Source organism: Acartia tonsa, chromosome 7, assembly GCF_053477335.1.
Source record: "Acartia tonsa isolate MP-2025a chromosome 7, ASM5347733v1, whole genome shotgun sequence".
Classification (NCBI taxonomy): Eukaryota; Metazoa; Arthropoda; class Copepoda; order Calanoida; family Acartiidae; genus Acartia; species Acartia tonsa.
In genome coordinates this window covers 50,890,725-50,896,282 of record NC_137266.1, presented here as the reverse complement: position 1 = coordinate 50,896,282, position 5,558 = coordinate 50,890,725, and positions in this window count along the sequence as shown.

Genomic DNA, 5,558 nt, shown 5'->3' with positions numbered 1-5,558 from the left:
TGTTAAGCGGCACCGTGGTGTATGCCGTGGTGGCGAGCGCGGGTGTTAGCTGCACCGTGGTGGAGAGCGGCATGGTAAGCGTTGTGGGAAGCGGCACCGTGGTGCACGCTGTGGTGGAGAGCCTTAGACATCTAGACGGTTCTCACCTCACTGTCAGCGTGGTTATTTTTGATATTATTTTTCAGATTAATATCAATCAAATAAAGTAACTAACAGAGAGAGGGGTATATCATTCACAGAAAAATTGTTTTGAATAATAAAATCACTTATAAATGACTATTGAGAAAATTTAGGTCAGTTTAGATTATATAAAGGTTTTAAGAATCATGGTACATATTTATTGTTAAAAGTAAGCCACTTAAACAATAGTTATTTATCGAATCTTATCATAGACAACTTTCTGCTGATATTAAAATAAAAAGTATAAAATTTAAAACAATTTTGTTAGCCTCGAGGGGCAGAAGGAAAGGACTAAATAAACTGGTTTTAATCTTATGATTGTACACTTTTATATTCGTAGAAAACTGTCTGTAATACGATGCTGTATATGATTTTTCAGTGTGGCCGAGAACCGATTCTATTCCACTGGATATTAATAGGTTTTGTAGCTTACCTTGGTAACTGACTGGTGTCTGGTCTGACCGGCGAAGCCGTAGTAGGGGGCAACGGGGTTGACGGGCATGGCTACGATGGGTGCAGCGGCGTGGTTGACGGGGATGGCGGAGGCAACTGCCATAAAAGCAGCGGAGATAACAAAGGCCTAAAAATAATTTCAATAGTAAGTGGGTAAGCTAAAAAAAATCAAAACATTGGATCATTGATAGAAAACGTATTTGCGGATTTCTTCGTATTTTCACATTAGCTTTTGATTTATTATTTTAGGTTAGGTAAATGTTAATGATTGCCCTGCAAAGTTGAAAAATAGCAGGAGCTAGAAATAGGAGAAAAGCTACTGTGAAATTACCATGAAACTTAGTTTCTTTCCATGATCCAATACTTTGTTTTAAATACAAGAATTATTAGCAAATATTGGAATATTAAGTAATTGTATTTGATTTAACCTCCATTGCATTATCCCTTTTACAAATTATTGTATATAAAATATTTTTCAGAATAACATATTTTTTAAAATGAAACAAGGCATTGTTGATTGATCTTGGGTTAACGGCAGCGTTGCGTAGCCGTTTGATTTTGGTGCGGCTCCGGCTCCGCGGAGCCGTCTGTGATGATGGCGGCTACGACTTCAGCTCCGGCTCGGACCTAAAATCAAGAAAAAACTCGACATTTTTTTCCCACGTCTATTTTTGACTTTTGAAGGTTTTAAAAGTTCAATTTTTGATAAAAATGAGCTTGAAAAACTTAATAGGGGCATTTGCACATGACAAAACAGAGTTAACAAATTATAATTTATAAAAAAAATCCCTTTATATATCTAGTCCGGAGCCGGAGCCGTTTTTTAAGGAAAATTACGGCTCCGGCAAAATACGGCGGCATCCTAATTTTAAAATCGTAAATTTAATTGTAGAGCAAAAATATCAAATGGAATAGAGATCAAAATAGATTTGATTAGTGTACATAATTATAAGTAAAGTACCACTTGAAAATCTTAAAAAAACAATCTAATTATATTTAGATTATAAATACTAATAACTTTTTATTAAAAGTATAGCATCGATGTAGTTTAGTATTTAGCAGATAATGTCAATAAATCCCTTAATATGACAATTTTATTAGATAGTTCGATGAATTTTAAGCAAATAACAGACTTAAAATAGCTAAAGAGTAGCTTTCCTATAAAAATATTACTCAATGATATTTTGAAGTACCAATTTTAAACTTTTAATTTAGCTGCATAAAAAAATGAAGAAAAATAGCTAAAACTATTGGAATCGAACCCGCGACATTCACACAGAACATACAACAAGCTTCACTGAAAAATCACCTTCGTGTTGAATTAGTCTTGTGTGGGGATCGACTGATAACTTTCGGGCTGTTAAGCATGCGTCACTGTAAAGTGTAAGCCATTGCGTACAAGCGTAAAGGGCGTCTTATACGCACCTCCCCACTTCCATTTTTATGCGTAAGCCTCCCCCCCCCCCCCCCCGGTATTTTTTCAAGTACAATAAAGTGCCTTGTCCAGAGTGTTTGCTGCGTAGATTCCTTGCTCTTTTATTAGGCGCATCCTTCGCCTATAGCCCTATAGTATACATAATATCCATAAATTATTTAACAGAGTTACGTACAAACGTACGGCATATTTTGCTCTATACCCAGATTATTTATGAATAATAATTCTTACCAGAACCGCTGCTCTGAGCCAAATCATCTTGTCGTCCTTGTTCTCGGCGACTGTAAAAAGTTGAAATATCAAAATCCAACTGATTGAAATCTGTCCTGAATGTTCATATTTAAGGGCAGTATCCCTTTGAGATACAAGTGTTTTCTGATTTGATCCTTACAACAGACTAATGGAACATAGATAACACCCCATCACTTTATTTTCATTTTTTAAAACATATTTCTAGAATTGAATTTATAGAAGACCTATAGATCTGTGGGCTCTTTTGACCACAATCTTGTCCTCTTAAAACTGGTGCCAAACTTAAGACAAACTATAAAAAATAGCCAACAAGCGATAAATCAACAAGGATAACAACATCCATAAGTAGCAAAGCACAAAAAAATGTGGATGGGCATACGTAGAAGTAGATTTAAAGTGTATATATTAAAATCAAGAAAAGATTTATTGGAGAAAATAAACACAAAACCTTGTTTTATTTTGTATGATGAAGACGGTTAAAGTAAATTACATACTAGATGCACATAACAATGGGAAAAAATATTTTGAAATTGTTAATGCAAACAAGTTTTAAAACTGGACCAAAAATACCAAAGATATGGGGAAATATGTAAAACATTTAAAATTGCCAAAAACCTGCTAAAAGGCAGTTTGACCGCCATTGTTTCTTTTCTTAAAACGCCAGAAATTAAATCTTAATTCCTTTAACTGAAATTTTTTTGAAAATTGGACCATAAACACCAAAGATATGGGGAAAAATGTGAAAAATATAAAAATAGCCAAAAACCTGCAAAAAGGCAGTCTGACTGTCATTGTTGCTTATTTCAAACGACAGGAAATTTAATTTTGATATTTTTAACTGAAAAAATTTCGAAAATCGGACCATAAACACCAAAGATATGGGGAAAAATGTAAAAAATATAAAAATAGCCAAAAAACTGCAAAAAGACAGTCTGATCGTCATTGTCGTTTTCTTCAAATGACGAGAAATTTAATTTTGATATCTTTGACTGAAAAAATTTTGAAAATCGGACCATAAACACCAAAGATATGGAAAATATAAAAAATAGCCTAAAACCTGCTAAAAAGCAGTCCGACCGCTATTGATGTTGTTTAGTTAATTGTGCTCTTTAACCCTTAACGGTCGGGGGGGGGGGGGGGCGTTGAACGCCCCCCATCCGGTTTTTTTCTATCTCATTTTCTGTGTGTGAAAGATAAAGAGCCCAAACTGCGTGACTTTTTAAGTTTGGGTATGACACATAACTGAGAGTTGGAATTTTTTTAATATCTCCATCCTGGCGAGCACAGGATGCCAGCAAACCTGGCAGGGTCATCCAAGTAAAGAGCAAAATTTTTTTTTTGACTTAAACAAAGTATTTTATCTTGCAGGTCCTTATCCTCCAGGTCACCAGAAATCTTTAAAAGGCTCCTGTGGCCTCAATTTTTGACTTATAATTTCATAAAGATCCAGCGCCGTTTTCCCGCCGACCGCCGACTGCGGCGGCTGGCAGCTGCCAAGTACAACTGCGGCCGCTGAAATTTATATTTTGACATTTCAAATATAAAATTTACATAAAGATAAACATTTTCTCCAAAAAAATTGTTCTTCTAGCTTCAAAAATAAGAAAATTACAGCCGTTTGAAATTTTTAAGTAAAAAAGGACCTAAAAACAAAGGTTGTTAAATAAAAGGGTGAAGGAAGCGAAAATTGACTTTGACTTACTTAAGGTCGGAAATTCATCATAACACAGGGGACTTGTACAAAAAAATTTAGCCCTCTAGCTCTAATAGGAACTGAGATAATATGTTTGGGCGTTGAACGCCCCCCCCCTCCCCCCGACTGATTAAGGTGCGGCAAGGGGCCCGACTGTTAAGGGTTAATGATGGGAGTGTTGACAAAAAATTTCAGCTCTCTATCTTTTATAGGAGCCGAGAAAATCACGTTTCCCTCAATTCATTAATTACTGACGGACTGACGTGAATTATAGAGTAGCTTCGCTACAAAAAATAATATTTGGGGGGCAGGCTGATATACTAAAACTAATACTCTAATATTATAAAAGTATCATAAATATTTTTTTCAGTAGTACATATCTATGTAGATTGAGAGGTAACTTCAATGCTTAATTAAATTTGCTTTTCTAATTTTGATCATCTAATCTATACATGCATTCGTTTTTTTATGTTTTACTATTTTTATGCTTCGGTAATAATGGATATAGTCCCATTTCAGTTAAAGGGAAATATTCAGATATTAATTTTCAACGCATGTTCTATAAGCTTTTTGCTATGAATATAATCTTATTTATTACTTCTAAAAAGACAACTATATTTATTAAACATTTCAGGTGAAATTGTCCAACAATAAATACACATATGCATGTATGTATGTAATTAATCCAGTATAAATGTTTTTAAAAAAAATTCAAGTGAACTTTCATTTATCTTTATATGATCGTTTACAACCTTGTTATATTTGTATAATTAAATTGTTATATTTATATTATTTTACTAATATCATAGCTAAAAATGTATCTATTGAGCTATCTTAGTAAAATAAAAAAGGATTTGACAGCCTATCACTGACTGTTTTATAGGAAAAAAGCCTAGTTTTAATAGTTCTTTTAGAAGAATTTAGCAGAAGTAAAACTTTGTTTGTTTAAATAAACACTAACAGCTACTCCCCTAGAAGCCTCTAAGGGCACTTAAGGTAGGAGGGGGAAAAGTCGACCTCATCCCATTTAAATTTGAGTTCCAAAAGAGTAAAAAAAAAGAGGGGGGGGGTGATGGGTGAAGGCACCGTCCCAAAAAATAGTGTAAATCCTTCTTCACTGTAAAGGAGAACAATATCGGTTCATCGGTTAGCGAGATCCTTCGGGACAGACAAAAAACGCTTACTACATTATAAATACTAGCGGCTTCGCCTTTAGCCTCTAGGGGCTTCGCCCTATGAAGTAGTGGGAAGTCAACCCTCTTAAATAGAAATATTCAAAAAAAATATTTTTTGTTTAATTACTCTGTGGTAAAATTAAACCCAGGTTGTGCGTTTTATGAACAAAAATTTAAATTCGTAAATGCCCACTTTGTGGGTGTGGGGGGCACGGAACCCGTCACCCCAGGGTCACCAAATATAAAGTTTAGGCGGCCCACTATGCTGAATTTTCACCAAGTGAAAGTCTTGTGTCATTATCTCTTATGAGAAAAAAGTTATTAATTAATTAAAATTTCAAATTGTGATTTTTTGATGGATTTCTTTGAT